Source organism: Wyeomyia smithii, chromosome 2, assembly GCF_029784165.1.
Source record: "Wyeomyia smithii strain HCP4-BCI-WySm-NY-G18 chromosome 2, ASM2978416v1, whole genome shotgun sequence".
Lineage (NCBI taxonomy): Eukaryota > Metazoa > Arthropoda > Insecta > Diptera > Culicidae > Wyeomyia > Wyeomyia smithii.
Genome location: NC_073695.1, coordinates 135,449,769 through 135,461,265, shown reverse-complemented (window position 1 = coordinate 135,461,265; position 11,497 = coordinate 135,449,769).

Below are 11,497 nucleotides of genomic sequence, written 5' to 3'. Positions count from 1 at the left end.
TAGAGTATACACTGAAAATAGGGGTGGCACTTGTTATCCAAACAACAATTACGATAGAAATCAAAATCAATTTCCTAGACAGGATACAACCGATAGAGGATACAATGAAGGAAGAAACTACAACCAACAAAAAAACTGAATTCTGGGGGTGTCAAATATGGCGTCCAAACACTCCGACATATAGAAAATAACGAACAGAGACGCATTCAGAGGGATACGACCGAATGCAATTATATTTCAGCAAGCGTGACGGAAAATTATCAGAGCAAAATGTGTCAAAGTACTACTAACTTATGGGAAAAGTTTAACACTTACATCCCAGCACACGAGAAGTTAAGTATCGAATTTACTGCGAATAATCAATTCATTTTAAACATTGCTACGGTCGATAACCCGAGAAAAACAGAACGGTACATGCTAGACACAGGAGCGTACAATAATCTAATTAGATGGAATACTGTTATCAATATGGAATTGGAAAATGTAGATTACACAGATAAGGTATTGCTAACAGGGTTTAATCTAACTCAAGAAGAAACATTAGGATCAGTAAAAGTAGGATTATTAATAGGGAATTCATGTTACATGGTTAAATTTTTTATAATGAAAGATTTATGTGTCCCGGCAATCATTGGGGCTCAATTTTTAAAACAATATACAATATATATGAGCGAACAGTTTACTTCAATTATTTTGCGCAAGCCATGTGAAAATGACAATGGGTGTAACAAAGAGCTAAATATGGGAAGCACATATACTGAGGTATTTAATGAAAACAGAGGGTTAATTGAGTGCAAGGTAAAGCCGCATTGCAAAGATTCTGAGCTTCAGAAACGTGCTGAACATAAATATACATTATCAAATGAAAAATCATGTCAAACTGAATGCATTGAAGAATATATTGGAGTTAAAAATAATAACGAAAAAGAATGTCAAACTGATTGTTAAGAGGACACATATTTCGATCTAACAGATAAGCACATAGGAATATCTGTAGGAAATGAACAAGATGATTTTAATAGGATGGAACAAGAATTTGATACTTATGAACAAATGAGTGCAGATTACTCGAACAATGATGTGAAGTTATACACGGAAGCAGTTGATGCTGAAGATATAGATTTCAGACAAGACTATAGTCTAGTAGAGAGTAGAAACCTAAGTGAACTGATAGGAGTAGAAAGAATTTCTAAAGTAATAGACTCACTTAACATGAATCATTTAGAACAACATGATTATACGGTAATGAAGGCTATCATGTCAGAATACAGTGACGTATTCTATTTAAAGGGAGATAAATTGACCATTACAGATGCAGCAATTCACAATATAGAAACAACTACTAATATACCAATAAATAAAAGACAGTATAGATTCCCAGAAAGTACAAAGAAATTAATAAACGAAGAAATTGATGAAATGTACCGTCAAGGTATAATAAGGCCTAGTACGAGTCCATGGAATGCACCAGTACTGTGCATATCTAAGAAAGACTTAGATGCCGACGGAAGAAAGAAATATAGAATTGTGATAGATTTCAGAGAACTTAATTTGATTACTAAACCTTTTGTTTATCCTATACCACTAATCGATAAAATTCTCGATAACCTTGGACATAGCAAATATTTTACTACAGTGGATTTAAAATCAGGCTTTTATCAGGTGCCTATTAACCCAAAAGATGCAGCTAAAACGGCATTTTCAACCCCAAAAGGCCATTATGAATTCACTAGAATGCCTATGGGGCTAAGGAACAGTCCATCAACATTTCAAAGATTGATGAACACAGTACTTTATGAACTTGGGGACATTCAAGCTATTGTTTACTTTGATGACATAATTGTATATGGTAGAACAATTGAAGAACACAACCGAGAATTAGTAAGGGTTCTGAAAGCGTTACGAAAACATAATTTAAAAATTGAGTCAACCAAATGTCAAGTTCTGCGCACCGAAATTAATTATTTAGGACACATAGTTGACGAAAAAGGCATACGCCCAATGAAGGATAACATAACAGCTGTAAGAAATATGCCTATTCCTAAAACAGTAAAGGGAGTGCGATCATTCTTAGGTACGGTAAATTTTTATGGCAAATTCATACCAAAAATTGCAGAAATCAGAAAACCTTTAAACGAATTGTTGAAGAAAAACGTACGTTTCGTCTGGACAGATGAATGTCAGAAAGCGTTTGAAAAATTGAGAGATTTTTGACATCGGATTCTCTTTTAGTTAGGCCAAATTATAAGGACACTTTTGTTCTAACTACGGATGCAAGTGATTATGCAATTGGAGCGGTATTATCAAATGAAAAAACTTTAGATAAACCTATAGCGTACGCCAGTCGTGGGCTAACAGGTGCTGAAATTAAGTATCACACAATTGAAAAAGAACTGCTCGCCATCGTTTGGGCGGTAAACAGATTCAAACATTACATATACAATCAAAAATTCATAGTTTATACTGATCACAGACCTTTGGTTTCGATTTGGCGGCTGAAGGAAACTTCACCAACGCTAACCAGATTGAGACTAAAATTACAAGGTCTCGAATGTGACATACGGTATAAGCAAGGAAAAGATATTTTTATCACAGATTTTTTATCACGTCTTAATCCAGATGTATCATGTGTTGCATTTATTACTAGAAAACAAAAACGAGAGGAAGAAAAACAACAACTACAGCAGCAGCAAGTTAATGAAGCAAATCAAAGCCAACAAATCATCGACGAGTCAGGTAGATTTACTCTGTTCAAAAGAAAGCAAGAAACTAGTTGGAACCCACACATGGATGGGTTGGAAAACATTGACTTTAGCTTCGATGACTATCCCGAAAAAACAAAGGGATTGAGTTACGATGACTTTGCAGAAGCTTTGAATCATAATCTACTTGATTTTAAGAGATTGATTTTTTCCAAAGAGAAAATCGATGTAGACAAAGTTGATGCTACCTTCATGATCGTCAATAGTAGATTGGCTTACAAAGAACTGAGTGATTTTGTAGATCTGCCTCATGGGCTGAAAGACTATTTGAACGGTAGAATATTTTCAATACCAAACCGCAAGTTATGGGGTTTAATTTTAAATGGTACTAAACGTTCAGGAATAGATACAGCAGTCTTATTCGAAGGACTGGTGGATGCATTCCAAAACTGCCCAGAATACGTGAAAGAAGCAAGAAATATTCAAATAATAGCTTTCAGAAATTTACAAGTTCCACCAGAAGCAAACGTTTTAAAATTTATAGCAGAAAAATTTGACAAAGTTTTCACCCTATATGCTCCGAATAAAGATCGTATGTGGGTAAGACCAGAGGATAGAGAAACAGTTTTAAAGGAGTTTCATGATTGTCCATTAGGAGGACATGTAGGAAGTAAACGTATGCTGAAACGTGTAAGCCCTATGTTTCAGTGGGACAATATGAGGAAAGACGTAGAAAATTATGTCAAACAATGCGAATCGTGCCAAAAGAATAAAATATGGATGGCGAACAAAATTCCAATAAAAATTACAACAACTTCGTCTGAACCCTTTCAAAAGATTTTTATGGATATTGTCGTACTCCCCGAATCCAACTCTGGGAATAGATACGGTCTGGTGATTCAAGATGACTTAACAAGATATCTTACAGTCGCGGCAATGGAAAATCAGGAAAGCTATACTGTAGCTAAAACCTTTGTAGAAAATTTCATTTGCAAATTTGGCACACCAATGGAAGTAGTTACAGATCAAGGAGCAAATTTTGTTAGTAATTTAATGAAAAATGTTTGTAAAATATTAAAAATAAAGAAGATAACAACTTCTGCGTATCATCCGCAAGCTAATTTAGTTGAACGATCAAACAGAGAGCTAAAGACATATCTTAGACAGTATGTGGGAAGTGATCGAGGTTCTTGGGATCAACTTCTTCCCTATTTTATGTTCGAATACAATACAACAATGAACTCATCTACGGGATTTACACCGTTTGAGTTAGTTTACGGAAGAAGTGCTCGGATTCCAAATTCCGTATATAAACTACAGGATATGGAATTGACTTATGGGGATTACATCTACGAAATGAAAGCCAGTTTTAAAAGGCTTCATGATACTGCGAAAGAAAATCTAATAGTATCGAAACAAAAACGGAAAGAAATATACGATAAGACATCTAAAGAATGGCAACCGATGTGGGGAGAGTTGGTACTGGTTAAGGCAGTCTCAATAGGAACAGGCCAAAAATTACAAACGCTATGGAGAGGACCCTATGAGGTCGTCGATCTACCAAGTGAACAAACTACTATTATAAAAAACGGAAAGAAGTTAGAGAAGATACACAATAATCGCCTCCGAAAATATTTCGAGTAAATTCAAGTTCCATGTTATGTACTAGCTCATCGGTAGTTTTGGGATTCAATTTTGGTACAGTTCCAAAATTAGTTAAACCAAGGAAAGAGTATAACGAGCAAAAAAAAAAAAAAAAACAGGTTTAATCCAAACCAAGCAAGAAAGTGATATTGAATTTATGAAAAATTTCACTATTTTATACAGAGTGTAAATTTTATAAGCCCTTATGAATAGCAACAAAATAATTATGATTATAAAATGAGTGACAGAGTGATGAAGTATCTAAATAAGCGATAGTTTAGAATGAAAAAAAAATATTTAAATTAAGCAGTTCAACTCTTTGGAGGCGATCGATGAAAAGGGGACATCAAATTAATTGAAACCGAAATATGTTAATCCGGTGTTGGGAGAAATAACCCCCGGTTGACAATTTTTAAAAAAAAAAAGGTTCTGAAGAATAAAAAGTGTAAATAAAACTGAAAAAATCAGTCCGGTGTTGGGAGAAATAACCCCCGGCAGAGTAAGTCCGGTGTTGGGAGAAATAACCCCCGGCAGAAAACCAAGTATTACAAAAAACGAAAGGATATGAAATAGACAATGAAGTAAAAATAAGTAATAAAGTAATTATAAAACGGGGAAATGATAAGCAAAATAAAATGAAGTAAGACGAAAGAAGATTAATATGACAATGAGATTCAAGCAATCCATTTGTGAAGTAAGACGGAAGAAAAGTTATGTGGCAATGAGATTCAAGCAATCCATTTGTAAAGGAATAAAGAGATTTATTATATACAGGGGAAAAAAATATATATATATGAAGAAGAAAATTTTAATGTGACAAAGAAAAAAATCAATGTGGGAATAAATATAGATTAGAAAGTGAGAAAATGTAAGACTTGTAAAAGATACTGAAGCTGAAAAGAAAGTATGAAGAGTATCGGCAAAAGAATCCAGACAAAGATTCTTAATGTTCGACACCGGAAGAAGAGCGCGATAAAGGCTTAAAAATAATGAACAATATCATAATGTTTTATTGATATTCAATTTAAAAAAAAAAAAAAAAATCTAAATGACATGACATGGGAAATAGCAAAATGGAAAAGTATTCAAAATTAAAGTATGAGAAGAAATAGAATGGGTGGTCAAGGGATCGCAACCCGGAATGAAAGATAATAATAAGGGATCGCTACCCAGAGTGTTTGAGGCGTGTTTGAGGCGGATTTGTGTGAGTGGTTTTAGATTTTTATAGGACAATTGGTACAGTAGGGTAAAGACGTGAGTAAAGAATTTAATCCAAGACAAGATTATGACCGCGTGCAATACATAGACAATACATTAAAAGACGTGCTTCTCTTTGGATTACAGGGTCGTTTTGCTGGTAACACTAGTACCAGTTCATGGGGGATTGGTCATGGAGCAGTTAAATGACCCACTATTGAGAATGGGAACCTATACGTAGGAGGTAAGAGTCCCTATAAATGAATTAGAAAATGGTATTATGGCTTTAGAAAAAACAGCGCAAAATTTCAATTTCACCTGTGAGTTGCTAACACAAAGAATTTCAAAAACCAGGTGCAATCAAATTACTAGCGAGTTGTGGTCAGCGCTGAGTAAACGTAAAAGTTCAGGCGAGTTTATAAAGAGCGTTTTTCCAAATCGGAACAAAAAGGGAATCATTACGGCTGTCGGAGGCATGGATTCTGACGACAGGGTTAGGATTGACACAAACATAGACAGGCTTAGGAAAAATGAGGAGTCTCTAAGAACGTCAATTACTCATCAAACTGGAACACTAGATGCCATGTATAAATTTGTTGATAGTTCGATGTATCACGTTGATGATAAAATTAAAAAAATCATGAACAATTTCAACACGATTAGAAAAATGGTACAGGATGACTTGAATTTCACTAGTACTATTCAGAATATATTATACTTGGAATCAGAATTGATGGAAATTGGGTTTCAACTTCAAACTCTAATAAATAATTTAAAAGATCAACAACATATTATTATTGAAATTCAACTGGGGAACACAAAAGGGGTGTCCGAAATGATGCAATTAGTTGAAATATCGGAGCTAGTATCGCTGTTGCATGAAGCCGAAGATAAACTGCCGAATGGGTTGGCGTTTCCGGGAGATGGTAAGAGCGATATCCTTTCTGGACTCCTCTCAATCATTGAAATATCTTATGAGCCTTTGAATAATCAAATTTTAATGTTAAAGTTGAATATCCCTTTAGTGTCTAAACAAAAACTCGTGGCTTTCAGGGGGGTGTTTGTCCCACAAGTGAATGGAACATATGTGGTAGCAATTAAGATGGATGATGATATATTAATCAAGGAAGTTGAAAAGAACTGGGACTTTGTAATATCAAGTGCACAGTACGAAGAGTGTCTAAGTTTTGCACAAAATAAAATATGCAATTTAAGTGCAGTCGAAGTAAAACTATCTTCAGAAAACAAGTGTTTACTTAATTTGTACTTCAGGAACTCTACGGAAAGTTGTAGTATAAGAATTTTGAAAATAAATCATGATGTCTGGTTTGCTAGTGAGGAACCTAACGTATGGGAATATGTGACCCCGGACGAAATGGAGATTGTCATTTTTCATGGAATGAATCGGTCTCATATGATTATTAGAGGATCTGGTAAAAACAGAATGACGCCGGGTATGAGAATTAAAACGGATAGTGTTAAAATATCGTTCACGAATGTATCATTGTCAGATAAACTGGCCGTGTATACTAACGTACACTATAACATATTGAACTTTACTTTAGATAGCTGGCGAATGAAATTTATCCCATCTTTAGATAAAAACACTTCTGTACTATCGGTTTATGATAGGAAAAAGTTGTTTGATTTAGGAGTGGACATAGAGGATTTGAAAAGAGAAAGACCATTTTTAGAGAACATGCTATACTCACCTTTGTCCTCGGGGTGGACAATTGGTGGTTTAACAACAGTAGGAGTAATAGTGTTGAGAAGTTTGTATATTTTTGCATGCAGAAGAAACAATTCATTCAAAGATAGCTCTCAAAGACCGGTAGTAAATATAAAAGATATCGAGATAATACATCATACACCAACTCAGAAAACAGTAGCAAACCGAAACAATGACATCCAGGAAGTTTTCGAAAATCCGAATTTAGTACGATTTGGTGATATACTTTTGAAAAACGACCCTCGTAACTACCAAACTGTGGTGGAAATGGAGGATGAATTATTACAAATAGAAAACTATTTGGAACCACGGCAGGATGAATTTACGAAAAATATCCACGTAGCAGAAATTACAGAAATAAAGGAAGCAAATAAGTCGGAAATACTCCCACTACGAGACATAATAGAAGCACAGGTAATAAACAAAGAGCCGCAAGGAGCTCCTAAGGAAGATAAATCAGATAAAATAGCAGTTAGTAACAAGAAAAGTATCAACAAAATCAGGTGGTAGGGGTACATCATGTATTTACAAATATATAACCTTTTTATGAGACTAATTACAGAACCCACCTACAATCAGGAAACAAAAAAGGGGCAAGAGACACAACAATTTCGAGCGCTGCGAAACCCTTAAAAAAAAAAAAAACACTAATGGATATGGTATGTATAAATGATGATACATGGGAATGTAAGTAATGCCCGATATTTTATTTAGCTTATATTGCTGTGTCTCGAAAAAAAAAATATAATATTGCTATGTCTCGAAAAAAATAAACCAAAAAAATATAATTTGTATTTTTTTCCAAGACGTCAAAGGTCTGAAAAGTTTCAAATCAAATATTTTGAAAAAAAAAAAGAAGCAAAATCTGAAGTACTAGAACCGAGTTTCAAATCAAATGTTTTGGAAAAAAAAGAAGCAGAAGTACTAGAACCAGGTTTTGAAGCGCAAAAAAAAAAAAAAATATATATATATATATATATATATATATATATATATATATATATATATATATATATATATATATATATATATATATATATATATATATATATATATATATATATATATATATATACGATTCAGAATTAGGAAAAATAGTAAAGAGAAATAACGAATTTAAAACAAAAAACAAAAAACCTAAAAAAAATAAGATCAGATTTTTCAATATCCTCGAAGTACGAGATGGCGAGAGATGAGCAACAAGCGAAATACGAGATGGCGAGAGATGAGCAACAAGCGAAGTACGAGATGGCGAGAGATAAGCAACAATCGAATCGAAAGACGAACCATGCGGAAGATAATCAATTGACGGTGGTGGGTCGGTGGTCATCAAGAAAGAAATGTCAGCGAGCAGAGATTGATAGTAGGAAAATCAAATACATGGTTGAACCTGGTTGCAATATTAGAGGTTTGCCGACACACAAATATTAAACTCAGAGAATAGAATGTTCAAGTTGTGACTTATACACAAAAGTTTGCATAAGCATTTTTCATATTGATCAAGAAAATCTTTACCACAAGGTAATTACTCGTATGAAAGTTTCTGAAGTTATGAAATACGTCCAACAGCACATCGCGTTGAGTTTCGGCAGCAGTGCCAAGTCTTTGCCGGTTTAAGAAACCCGGAAGAAATGGAGCTAAAGATTGGAGTAATTATACTTCACTTCGCAAAATAATCAACACATGACGCATGAGAAGATCACAACAGGATACAGTTTCAGTCACCGAAAACAACTTGCGAGGGCTAAATCATATCACGTAGCAACCGATCACCGTCACTATAATCAACCGTGAAAACCAGGATGCAACGAAAACCCAATATATAGGCACGAAGCACCTAAACCACCCACACCCAATATTGAACATCGACCAAATGGTAAGTCAGAATACAGGAAGGCGGTGGAGAGCCCGGCGGCAAGAAATGGGAAAGCCCGGAAGGAAGACACGGAATGGAGTACGCTTGAGGATCATCGTAAGGTTAGGGAATGTAGAAAATTTAAAGTGTAATATAGGGAATTTTAAGTACCACCATATACCCCACTAGAACTTCCCGCGCTATCATCTTGATAACTATCATTATCAAGCTCAATAATTATGGGGATATGTAACGTTTCGATTCCTGTAGTATTACGTAGAAGAGAAATTATAAATAAATAAAAAAAAAAAAAAAAAAAAGAAAAAAAAACATCTCAGTAGGTTGGTCAGCTAGAGGAACTCGGTTCAACAATTGTTTAGCTTTCTTGCAATGACCTAACCTTTTACTTACATAAGCTGCGACAAGCAACACAGTCGCAAGAAGTTCAAGAACAACACATTAGGTAAACAGTTATTGACCTTAGTCATGCGCAGCAGAGCAGCAAGGTTTGTGTCAAGTTAATGTTTAGGTTTATGCGCAACGGTAGCAATGTTTTGTTTAAAGTTTATGTTTAGGTTTACAAAATAAAAGAAAAAGTTGGACCGCGGTTGAGGAGCTATCTGGTCTGTTCTGCGGCCAGAGGGATATAATTGGATAATTGAATTGAGTCAGGGGAGTAGAGATCAAGCCGGTGAGGAGAAACCACGGAGTCCCACCGAAGAAAAAACAAAAAAGGAAGGTGTAAAGGTAGAGTGTAGTTATAAGTAGTGTAAGTTGATGTGTGAATAAACACCAAGTAAATCGGAAGAAGTTGTTAGTGAAACGCCGAGTGCAATATCACATTAATAGGGAAAAAGCCAGTGCCCCAGCCGCCGCTACAAATGTAGTCCCAAGCCGCCATTCCGTTTGTTTTTAATAATTTGTTCATACTTAACTCGATGTTGTATTCCATGCCATATAAAAAGTGAAATCTGCTGCTTAATTTGCTTCCCAACGGATTCAGGAAGTGGGAAAATAGATGACATGTACCACAGTTTTGAACATATATAAATGTGTTTATCAGCCATACCCGTTGTTTGACATCAATTTTTCTTGAGCGATTCATCCATAGGAGAGCGTTCATGTGCCTCCATAGATTGTCCCAGTTATGCTGTATGGTTTCTTGCAAGGTTCTTTTGTATGTGACTCCGAGGATATTAATCTGATCACTAACTGCTAACTCTTCAGGTGTCTCAAATCGTGCTCCCAGTTTCATTGCTATAGTTTTTCTCATATTCAGTTTTGCACCTAACTCCAGTTCAAACTCTCTGAATGCATTTATAACTCTTTGTGTTTTAGATGGATCTTTTAATATTATGGACACATCATCTGCATAGACTGTAACTGCTTCTCCGTCTCCATTGCAAATGGCTACCAAATGGTCAATGAGCGGCTGTATATACAAGGCAAAAAGAATCATACTTAAAGGATCTCCTTGTCTCACAGAGCGCTGTACATCGAAGAATTCTGAAAGTTTACCGTTCAGTGATAATTGTGATTTTGCGTTTCTCATCGTTATTGTTAGAAAATTTACAAAGGCTTTATTAATTCCCATTTTTCGCAAAGTTTGGAACAGAAAGTCATGACTTACACGATCGAATTTTATAGCATTTTGCGTCAGAAAACATTCAACAGTTGGCAATCATCATGGAACTCAGATGAACTGGGACGGTGGCTACATTCTATTTTTCCTAAGGTATCGACGAAAGCATGGTTCAAGGGGTTGGATGTAGGTCGGGACTTCATTCGCGTGATGTCCAGACTTATGTCCAATCACTACACGTTAAACACGCATCTCTTTCGTATAGGGCTTGTAGACAGTAATCACTGCGTTTGTGGCGATGGCTACCATGACATCGAGCATGTTGTTTGGTCGTGTACCGAATACTGTGGTGTTAGGTCCGAGCTTATAGATTCCCTTCGGGCCCGAGGAAAACAACCGAACGTACCCGTTAGAGACATTCTGGAAAGCGGTGATCTGCAGTACATGACACAGCTATACGGGTTTATAAAAAATGCTGGCATTAAAATTTGATTTTTGTATCTATTTGTTAGAATACAATTCCCGTCACAAACTGAAAGAAAATGATACACCAGGCTGGAGACACTAAAACGAAGACTCGGCATCTCTTCGTTTACGCAGACACCTCAGACCAAAACTACTCAAATAGAACATCACTGGTTAGCCACGTACAAATGAGTGCATTCTGTAATATAAAATAGTTAAAAACAAAATTGTAACTCCCCTCCTCTCACCTTAAATCCCCACTAGCTCGTAGTCGGCCGCGAGATATGAAAAAATGTGCCTCCCTCTTTTCCCTGCTAATTTAG